The sequence below is a fragment of the Mobula birostris genome, chromosome 20 (assembly GCF_030028105.1).
Source record: "Mobula birostris isolate sMobBir1 chromosome 20, sMobBir1.hap1, whole genome shotgun sequence".
NCBI classification, from domain to species: Eukaryota; Metazoa; Chordata; class Chondrichthyes; order Myliobatiformes; family Myliobatidae; genus Mobula; species Mobula birostris.
The window spans coordinates 38,384,311-38,396,203 of NC_092389.1; the positions used below are offsets into that span (position 1 = coordinate 38,384,311).

Below are 11,893 nucleotides of genomic sequence, written 5' to 3' on the forward strand. Positions count from 1 at the left end.
TTTGATAGAGGTATATAAAATTATGATGGGTATAGATAGAGTGAATGCAAGCAGGCTTTTTCCACTGAGGCAAGGGGAGAAAAAAACCAGAGGACATGGGTTAAGGGTGAAGGGGGAAAAGTTTAAAGGGCACATTAGGGGAGGCTTCTTCACACAGAGAGTGGTGGGAGTGTGGAATGAGCTGCCAGACGAGGTGATAAATGCGGGTTATTTTTTAACATTTAAGAATAGATTGGACAGATACATGGATGGGAGGCGTATGGAGGGATATAGTCCGTGTGCAGGTAAGTGGGACTAGGCATAAAATGGTTCGGCACAGCCAAGAAGGGCCAAAAGGCCTGTTTCTGTGCTGTAGTTTTTCTATGGTTTCTATGACCAAACCATATGTGCCAATGTAGCTATCACACTGACTATTAACATTAGGAAATATCTTGGACAGTCTCTCCTTTGTCAAATAATAATGATGCACAATTTTAAATTGAATTAACGAATGTCTGGCGCAAATCGAAGAAGAGTTAACCAACTTCAAAATTCGCAACCAATCCTCTGTTATCAAGGTCATGTTAAGCTCTTTTTCCCAATCTTGCTTAATCTTAAATAGAGGATAATTATCCTGTTGTAATAGTAAATTATAAATTTTCCCGATAAAACCTTTCACTAAAGGGTTCATTTTTAAAATAGTGGCTAACAGGTCAGAATCTTGTATATATGGAAAATTACTTAAATATTGTAAAAAATGTCTGACCTGAAGATATTGCAAAAAGTGTGAGTATGAAAGAGAGTATTTAGTTACTAATTTCTCAAAGGACATCAATTGGCTTTCTTGAAACAAATCCATAAAGGAATAAATTCCTTTTCCTTCAAAGAGAAAAGGTAGGATCACTAAGTGAAGGTTTAAATAAATAGTTTCGATAAATTAAACTAAGAAGTTTAAATTTTCTAAGGTTAAAAAACTTACGAAACCGGTACCAAATTCGTAATGACTGTTTAATCATAGGATTTGCGGTGAACCCGCCTCCATTTGCGGTCGGCTTGGGACACTCGTGGTGGAGTTCACTTCCGCTTTAAATGTACCCAATTATTAGGCCTCTACGGCCATCTGTGGCAATGAATTCCACAGACTCATTACCCTCTGACAAAAGAAATTCCTCATCTCTGTAGTAAGTAGGTGTCCCTCTAAATTGAGGTTGTGCTCTTCAGTCCTAGACTCCCCCAGTGTAGGAAACGTGTCAGTGATAATAAACCTGATTCTGATACATACAATCTTATTCAAATGTTTTCAGAGGAGAATTTCATCTATATGATCAGACTACAGGTGATTTAAAGTTCAAAGTAAACTTATTATCAAAGTACATATATCATCATATTTATTTATGGCATCCGTTAGTCTCATGAGACCATCAATTTGTGCCTTGGAAGGTTTCCAGGACGCAGGCCTGGGCAAGGTTGTATGGAAGACCAGCAGTTGCCTATGCTGCAAGTCTTCCCTCTCCACGCCACCGATGTTGTCCAAGGGAAGGGCATTAGGACCCATACAGCTTGGCACCGGTGTCGTCGCAGAGCAATGTGTGGTTAAGTGCCTTGCTCAAGGACACATAGGCTGCTTCAGCCAAGGCTCGAACTCGCAACCTTCAAATCACTAGACGAACGCCTTAACCACTTGGCCACACACCAACACATCATATACAACCCTGAGATTAATTTTCTTGCAGGCATTCACAGTAAATACAAAGAAAACAATAATACATATCAAAAACATGAGATGAAAAGGCCTTGAAAGTGAGTCCATAGGTTGAAGGGACAGTTCACTATTGGCGTGAGTGAAGTTATCCCCTTTGGTTCAAGAGCTTTATTGATGGTTGAGGGGTAATAACTGTTCCTGAACTTGTGGTGAAGATCCTGAGGTTCTTGTAACTCCTTCCTGATGGCAGCAGCAAGAAGAGAGCATGCCCTGGATGGTGGGGGTCCTTGATGATAGATGGTGCTTTCCTACGATAGTGCTCTGTGTAGATGTGCTCAATGGTGGCGAGGACTTTACCCACAATGGACTATCTCTGTAAAGTTACTGGAGAAGAGTTTTGATATAGGTGAGATCCAATCTTCCAATTAGCTGACAATCACCATGTTTTATTTGATGTCTTTATGCTGGTTGGTATTTGGTCCAGTTTGCTAACAGTTTCGTTCACCTAATCTGTGTGCTCCTGTCTCCTAGGCTGGCTGCTGCACTGAACTCAGAGTACTGGAGATCAACTCCGAGATCAAGCAGACTAATCCCTTCTTCCCGTTGTGCCTTGAGATGCTACAGACTGGCTGCCCCAAACTACAGGTACTTGGGGTGTTGAGGGTGATGGCACTGTAACATAGCGGTTAGTGTAATGTAATTACAATGCTAGTGACTCGGGTTCAATTCCCACCACTGTCTGTATGGAGTTTCTGTAGCATTGTGGGTTTCCTCTGCGTGCTCTGGTTCCTCCCATATTCTGAAGACTTATGGGTTAGTGGGTTAATTAGTCACAGGAGTCTAATTGGGTGGTGTGGGCTTGTGTTAAGGTGCTTTATTTCTAAATGAAAATAAAATTACTGCCTGTCTATTGAACTCTCTTTCAATAACCCCTCATTCATAAAGAACACCCTTGCCTGTCGATTTACATTCCACCTACAAAGGCTGAGGGGAGACCTATTGAAGTTTATAGCAACAAAAGATTCTGCAAGTGCTAGAAATCTTGAGCAATACAAAGAATATGCTGGAGAAACTCAGCAGGTCAGGCAGCATCTATGGAGGGGAATACAATTATAACATTTGGGCTGAGACCCCTCATCAGATGAAACGTTGATCATTTATTCAGCTCTGTTGATGCTACCTTATCCTTTCAGTTCCTCCAGCATTTTGCATGTGTTGGAAGTTACAAAAATTACAAGGGGTATACAGTATATATAAGGTAGACATCTTCCCCCTCCCCCCCCCAGTATTTTTTAACAGGCATCCATTAGTCTCCTGAGACCATGGATTTGTGCCTCGGAAGGTTTCCAGGGCGCAGCCCTGGGCAAGGTTGTATGGAAGACCGGCAATTGCCGATGCTGCAAGTCTCCCCTCTCCACGCCACCGATGTTGTCCAAGGGAAGGGCACTAGGGCCGATACAGCTTGGCACCAGTGTCATTGCAGAGCAGTGTGTGGTTAAGTGCCTCGCTCAAGGATACAACACTCTGCCTCAGCCAAGGCTCAAACGAGCGACCTTCAGATCACTAGACAAATGCCTTAACCACTTGGCCAACCCCACCACCCCGCCAGCATAGAATGTCAAATATCACCAGTTCAGGAACAGTTATTAGCCCTCAACCAACAGGCTCTTGATCCGAAGAGGATAACCCCATCACTGAACTATTCCCACTATCTGTGGACAACAGGAATTCTGCAGGTGCTGGAAATTCAAGCAACACACATCAAAGTTGCTGCTCTATCCATTCTAGCATAGAGTTATGGGCTGAGTGCAGGTCGGTAGGACTAGGTGAGAGTAAGAGTTCAGCACGGACTAGAAGGGCCGAGATGGCCTGTTTCCCTGCTGTAATTGTTATATGGTTATATAGTATCTTTCCTGTAACACCATGGGCTCTTCTCGTGTTTAGCAGTCTCAATTGCTCATTATGTTTACTTTAATTTGGTATTGTGGTTGTCATAGCCATGATGGCTAAAGGGTTTGTGCCTGTGCTGCGTTGTCCTATATTGTAGAAATGCATCACATCACCTTGCACCGAAGCAAGCCTTTTTGCTCCCGTACTGATCAGGAGGGCTCCCATTGTGTTACTGCCATTTAGCAGCACTTGGCTTGTGGTTTTCTATGCTAGGGTGATTCAGGTGCTCAAATCCTTTGATATATAGAAGTTACTGTCTGTGCTAACTTGCCTCTTTGCAGTAAACCAGCTACTGCCAGTCTTTAACCAATTGTGTCATTTAGTGCAGGTCCTAAGACTGCTGAATCTGGCCTGGTTCCCAAGGGTTTCCACAATGATCGTTTCCCCTGAGGTCGGCTTCTCTGAGTTGGAGGAGCTGTGCTTGGCCACCTCATGCTCGCTGGTCACAGATGAGGTTCTGGTAAAGCTGCTGCACCTGTCGACCAAGCTGCGGAGCTTGGACCTCTGAGGTTGTTATCGGATCACACCGGCGTCGCTACAGCTTCTGCCCTGCCAAGGTAGGGAGAACTGTCTCTCTCCTCTGTTTGATTCGTCTCTGAGGATTTGTGTGTCATGAGAGACTTTTATAAAAATGTAAGACACAATTATTTGGTCTCAAATATGTCAAATTGTCACTGAGTGCATTGAGGTAAAACAATAACAGTTCAGAATAAAGAGTCATGGTTCCAGAACACATTCCACACAATCAGGAAAGCTCAGGGCTCATACGTCCAAGGATAAATTAGCTCGTTATTACTCATATAGATCCTGTATGTGATAGATGTCATTCTGAGACAGCTTCATTAACTCATATGTTTTGGTCATGCCCTTTGTGAAGAAATATTGGGATGACATCTTTGATATTATTTCAACTGTTTTGAATGTTGATCTACAACCTCATCCTATTACTGCAATCTTTGGTTTACCAGGGATAGAACAACGTCATCTGATCTCCTCGGCTTGTCGGATGGTTGCTTTTGTTACACTAATGGCTAGAAGATCCATATTATTGAATTGGAAAGAGATTAAGCCTCCTACTACATTTCAATAGTTTTCTCAAACTATGTCTTGTTTAAATTTAGAAAAAACATTAGAAGCGTCATTTACGACCCTTCTATTAAATTTGAAGAGATTTGGAGACCATTTATTCAATACTTTCATATGATGTAATTTGACCCTTTCCAATTCTGTTTTGTTACTTCAATGTACGGAGAGAGGAGCAGAGTTAACGACACTAATGGTCTTATCTGAGGTATCATAATAGCCCATTCTTTTTAAAACGCAAACAACAGGAATTCTGCAGATGCTGGAAATTCAAGCAACACACATCAAAGTTGCTGGTGAATGCAGCAGGCCAGGCAGCATCTCTAGGAAGAGATACAGTCGACGTTTCAGGCCGAGACCTGACGAGTGTATGGTCCTGACGAAGGGTCTCGGCCTGAAATGTCGACTGTACCTCTTCCTAGAGATGCTGCCTGGCCTGCTGCGTTCACCAGCAACTTTGATGTGTGTAGCCCATTCTTTTTCTTTTTTTTCTTTAATTTAGTTTAGTTTTCTTCTAGTTGGTTTAGGTTTTTTTTGTTTTGGGGTGTACACATATATTTTTTCTTTTTTCATGATATTTTTATATTTTCACTTTATATTTTCCTATTTTCCTGTTTGTACTTTTTGAGATTTTGGGAGGCTCATTAATTATGTGTCAACTGAATTTATACTCGTATAAACTATTTATCAATAGTGTAATCCCAATTGCCAACTGAGTTTATACTTGTATAAACTATTTATCAATAGTGTAATCCCAATTGCTCTGTATCTATTTTCTGTAATGTTTATGATGCTGAAATTAATAGAAAGATTGAAAAGGAAAGCTCACTGATTTTCTGAGGAGGCTGACGAGAGCTGCAGTATGCACATCTATACTCACATCATTCTCCAGATGCATCATTGCATGGTACGGAAACTGCACTGCTGCAGACAGAAGGGTTCTACAACTGGTAGTCAAAACTGCCCAGCGTATCACTGGCACCATCAAGGACATGTATATAGAAAGAGTCAGTAGCATCATGAAGGCTCCCACCCACCTTGCTCGTGGACTGTTTGTCCCACTCCCATCAGGGACGAATCTACGTAGCATCCACACCAGGACCACCAGGCTCAAAAACAGTTACTTTCCCCAAGTACTAAGGCTGATCAACACCTCCACCCACTAACCCACCCCTCCACACCCCCCAACCACCATCATATCCTGTCAGTCACCTTATGTACAGACACTCCTGTGTCTGGCATCATTTTACGGGCATGCATGTAATCTATATATCAAAGCTAGCTATGTATTTATCTTTATTGTGGTTTTTTTATTATTGTGTTCTTTATCTTAGAGTTTTTTCATATGTGTAATGGAAAAGCTACAGAGAAAAGCAGGTAAACAGATCACAACGAGGTAGATTGTGAGGTCAATTGTCTATATTATTGTACAAGGGAGTCCATTCAAGACTCTGATAACAGTGGGATAGAAGCTGTCCTTGAGCCTGTTGGGAGAGGGGAGAAGAGAGAATGCCTGGAGTGGGTGGTGTCCTTCTGCTTTACTGAGTCAGCAAGAAGTGCGGACAGAGTCCACGGTTTCTGTGATGTGCTGAACTGTATCCACAACTCTCTGCAGTTTCTTGCAGCCGTGGGCTCAAGACAGCTTCTACCCTGCAGTAATAAGACTATTAAACGGTTGCATAGTACGATAAGATGAACACTTGACCTCACAATCTACTGTGTTATGGTCTTGCACCTTATTGTCTAGCTGCACTGCACTTCCTCTGAATGCAACACTTTATTCTGCATTCTGTTATTATTTTCCATTGTTCTACCTCAATGCACCGTGTAATTAAATGATCTGCATGAACAGAAGACGAGCTTTCACTGTACCTCAGTACATGTGACGATAATAAACCAAAACCAGTACATGTGGGGAGAGCAAACATAAGGAAAGTTGGATCTTACTGAATGGTGGAACAGACTTGAGGGGCCGAATGGCCTGCCCCTGACAATCTGAGGCTAACGAGCCAAAGTGATTTCTTTTGAAGCTCAGCAGGTCAGGCAGCACGTATGGAAAAGAGTCAACAGTCAACGTTTTGGGCCAGGACCCTTCCTGAAATGTTGACTATTCCTCTCCTTAGATGCTGCTTGACCTGCTGAGCATAATTTCCAGCATCTATAGAATCTCTTGGGTTCTCTCTGCTTGTTCTACCACTAGACCTCTGGCTGTTGTTCCTGGGACGAGACTATAGCACACTACAGCTGGCTAAGCAAGGCTCACAGCAAATAGCTCTGAAGTGGAGACACTCTTTGGAGGTGCTGGATATCAGTGGTCAGTTCTACAAAGGGAAGGAACTTGAGCTAACCATGGAGATCCTGGCAGGGACTGAGGGCAATGTCATCCTATGCTCCCTCAACCTGGCTGGGATAAAAGTCACCCTGGATGCTGTCAGGTAGTCATCAGTGTGGTATATTTGCTATATTGTAGATCTGAAGTGTGAAAAGACCAATTAATATCAGAGACTACAGAACACCACAGCACAGTACAGACCCTTCAGCCCATGATGTGGTGCAACTTTTTAATGTGCTCTTGAAGATCAATCTAACCCTTCTCTTCCATATAGCCCTCCATTTTTAAACATAGAACATAGAAGAGTACAACACAGGATCAGGCACTTCAGCCCACAATGTTTTGCCGAACCAGCTAAAAAGCAAATTAAAAACACCCAAACACTAATTCCTCCTACCTATATAGCATGTCCTATGCCTCCACCTTCCTCACATCCGTGTGCCTGTCCAAGCATCTCTTAAGAGACTCTAATGTATTTGCCTCTACCACCATACCAGGCAGCACATTCCAAGCATCTACGACTCTGAGTAAAAAATCTTACCCCTCACATCCAGTTTGAACCTACCCCCTCACCTTCAAGGCACGTCCTCTGGTATTAAACATTTCAATTCTGAGAAACAGATGCTCTCTGTCTACTCTATCGAAGTCTCTTATAATCTTATTAACTTCTATCAGATCTCCCCACAGCCTCTGCTGCTCCAGAGAAAACTACACTTATCTAGCTTGTCGTGATAGCACATGCCCTCTGAACCAGGCAGAGTCCTGGTAAACATCTTCTACACCCTCAACATCTTTCCTAGTGGGGCAAACAGAATTGTACGTAATACTCCATGTGGCCGAACCAGAGTTTTATGAAGTTACAACATAACCTCTTGACTTTTGGACTCAGTGCCTTGACTAATAAAAGCAAGTGTTCCATAAGCCGCCTTAACCACCTTAATCGGCCTGTGTAGCTTAATTCTATACTCTCACTGTGTAGGACCTCTTCCCCCTTTCTGCCTATGTAGTTGGTGCCAATATGCAACAGGACCTCTAGCTGTTCACCCTCCCCATTGAGAATATCCTGCAGATGCTCTGATATGTCCTGGACCCTAGCAACCGGGAGGCAACACACGATCTTGGTGTTTCTTTTGAAGCCACAGAATCTCCTTTCTGTCCCCCAACTATTGGGTCCCTATAACTACTGCACTGCCTGACTTTACACTTCCCTGTTGAGCCTCAGAGCCGGCCACACACCCACCAGCCTGGCTGCTGCTGCTGTGCCCCAGTGGATGTCTCTCCACCCCCAACCCAACCCCTTGCAGTATCCAAATAGGTATACTTGTTGCTGAGGACAATGGCCACAGGACGCTCTGCACATACTTCCTAATCCTCTTACTCCTCACGGTGGTTACCCATCTACTGTCCGAAGCCTGTACTCTGGGTCTGACTACCTCTTCAAAAGAGTCAGCTTTAGTATCTTCAGCCTCCCAAATGATCCCAAGAACATCCAACTCCAGTTCCAGCTCTTTGGCCCAGTCAGTTGGACACTGAAGTTGGGTGCACTTCCTGTAGGTGTAGTCGTCAGGGAAACTGTCAGGTGTCCTGAATATCCACATCTGACAGGAGGAGCATTCCATCCTGACTCCTCTATACTAAAGAAAAGGCTATCTCTTCTGATCTGTGCCTCCGCCTGCGTGCGTACACTGAAAACTGTTAAGCCAAAGCCTTCCTATCACTGGCGTACTGGCATCTCTGCTTGACCCTTGATTTTATTTGCAGCTGAGTTTTGTTTTGGCCTCTGATACCAACACTTATCACGTTGTGCTGCCAGTAAAGCCCAGCCTTACCCGAATCTGCTCCTTTTATACTCCTTTTTTCTCTCTCTCCTGACGTCTGTATCGCTCCAACACTGACACTCACACTCAATGTGCCTGAGCCACCGAAATTTTTTTTTCTTTTATTCATGTGGCTATCATAGAGGCTCTTAAATTCCCAAATGTATCTGCCTCTACCACCACCCCACCACCCCTGGCAGTGTATTCCATGCACCCACCACTCTGTTTTTTAAAAGAAACTTACCCCTGACATTCCTCAATACTGTTCTCCAATCACCTGAAAATCTTGCCTCCTCAAATTAGCCCTTTCCTCCTGGGAAAGTGTCTCTGGCTGTCCACTCGATCTATGCCTGATATCATCTTGTACACTTTTATCAGGTCACTTCTCATCCTCATTTGCTCCAAAGTGAAAAGCCCTCGCTCACTAGACCTTGCCTCATGTGACATGCTCTCTAATCTAGGCAGTGTCCTGGTGAATCTCCTCTGCACCCTCTTTAAAGCTTCCGCATCCTTCCTCTACTGAGGCACCCAGAATTGAACACAATACTCCCAAGTGTGGTCTAATCAAAGTTCAAAGTAAATTTATGATCAAAGTACATATATATCACCGTATACAACCCTGAGATTCATTATCCTTTTGGCAACTTCAATAACCATAATAGAATCAATGAAAGACCACACCAGCAGCATGGATAAACAGTGTTTAAAAGGCAAATACAAAAGAATAAAAGGAAATAATTATATAAATAATAAATTTCGAGAACATGAGATGAAAAGTCTTTGAAAGTGACTCCATAAGTTATGGAAACAGGTCAGTGTTGTGGTGAGTGAAGTTATCTCCTCTGGTTCAAGAGCCTGGTGGTTGAGGGACAGTAACTGTTTCTGAACCTGGTGGTGTGTGTCCTGAGGCTCCTGTACCACCTTCCTGATGGCACCAGTGAGAACAGAGCATGGCCTGGGTGGCAGCAGTCCTTGATGGGTACTGCTTTCCTGCAACAGTTCTCTGTGTAGATGCACTCAGTGGTTGGGAGGGCCATACCCGTGATGGACTGGGCCATATCCACTACTTTTTGTAGGATTTTCCACGCAAGGGCATTCCATACCAGCCTGTGATGCAGCCGGTCGATATACTCTCCACTGCACATCTATGCCAAATGTTTTCAAACTTCTAAGTGGAGGTACTGCCGTGCTTTCTATGTAATGACATTTACGTACTACTTTTAATGAGATCTCCCCTCATTCTTCTAAACTTCAGCTAGTACAGCCATCAAACACTCCCGATGGATTAACCTTTTCATTTCCAGGATCATTCTCATGAACCTCCTCTGGACCCTTTCCAATGCCAGCACACCCTTTCTTAGATAAGGGGCCTAAAACTGCTCACGATACTCCAAGTGCAGTCTGACCAATGCCTTATAGACCTCAGCATTACATCCTTGCTTTTTATATTCTAGTCCTCTCCAAATGAATGTTAACATTGCTTTTGCTTTCTTTATGGTCTATGGCTATTTCGCTATACATGTGACAAATAAAGTTAATCTTTTCTTAATTCAGTTCAAAGGTCAAGTTTAATGTCAGAAATGTATACAGTATACATCCTGAAATGCTTTCTCGTCACAAGAGCCTGCCTTTCATTACCACAGTTCTCTCAGGAAATGTTTCTGTTTGTTGCTTTAGGTCTGTGGAGAGAGGTTTGATTTTTCTCTTTCTCTGTTCTCCAGGGTGGTGGTGAGCAGCTGCTCACAACTCAGCTACCTGAACCTTACATCCTGTTGCTGTCTGCCCCAGGACCTAAAGCGCATCTACCAAGGCCAGCATGAGATCAGCCAGTTGATCAACCTCTTGCTGAGTGGCAGCGTAGGTGAGCAGCAACCCACTGGGGACCACAGGCCGCGGGGAGAGGCTGACAGCTAAAGGCTCTGCTCATTAGACACCAGGAACAGCTGCAGCCCAATGGTAGAAACAAAGGGTGCTGTCATAGGCGTGCCTTCATAAAGTTTTTATGTAGAATTATGCTCCTTCCTTAAAGTTCAAAGCACTATCAATAAAGAAAGCAAAAAAATATATCGACTGCATTGTGCCGGGGCCTGGGACTGCCGAGATGTATTCTAGGTACAGCTTGGAACTACTCTGGGCTGCGGTCTGCAGCATTTATTGTTCCAAACCAAACCTGGGCTGAAGTCAATTTGCTGCAAAATACTGAAAAGAGTTCCTGATTCCTGATCTACATCTTGAGCAGACCATATGTTGTGCTCTGAGCCTGCAGTTTGCCTGCCTTGTGAGGGAGCTGGGCAGACGTTGCAAGGCAGATGCAATTCATAAAGGAAGCTTGGGCAAGTCGGATGTTAAGGGGGACAGGTTTGGCCAGTTGAGGGTTTCCTGAGGCAATACGTGATCATGAACTGCAGCGTGACAGTGAGAGGTGATCTCCCGCTCTCAGACCAGCGAACTGGTTCACGCTTCATCAGTCACTAAATGTAAACTACACCTTGACTGTGGAGAGTAGCCACCTGTATATGGTTAAACAGTTTGGTCTAGGCACTACAGGAGATAAAACATCTATTGCCTTAAGGTTTTTCCATTTCCTTTACATTCCCCGGACCCCAGCATCATACAGTCCACTCTCCAAGGTGCTCTGATGGTTTTCTAGGTTGTGCCTCAACTGGATGGGTCTTTTAATTTTACTTCCTCGTAAGAAACTTCTTGGTTGCTCTTTTTCTTGGAGCGCTTTTTGGTGTTTGTTTTTTTAAGATAGTCTTTGTGGTGCCACATGGTGCAGTTTCTTACTTCCTGGCGTCGTGTAGAACTTGCCTCACTATCTTCTCATTGATATACTGATTAAGGACCTAGTCAAAGGAACTGGTTCCAAATGTCCTAATCGTTGAGTATTGGGATTCACTATTAACGTTCAGTGAACTGCTGCGTGGAAATAACATAGAAAAGCACAGCGCAGTACAGGCCCTTCAGCCCACAACCTATCAACCTACTCCTTTCTCTCCTACATAGCCCTTTATTTTCTATCATCCCTGT

The 11,893-nt window shown here is 43.6% G+C and overlaps 1 pseudogene; it reads left to right on the forward strand.

Moving 5' to 3' along the window:
* Positions 1-11,013, forward strand: part of LOC140185454 (F-box/LRR-repeat protein 6-like) — a 50,200-nt pseudogene extending 39,187 nt beyond the window's left edge.
* Positions 11,014-11,893: the final 880 nt, after the last annotated feature.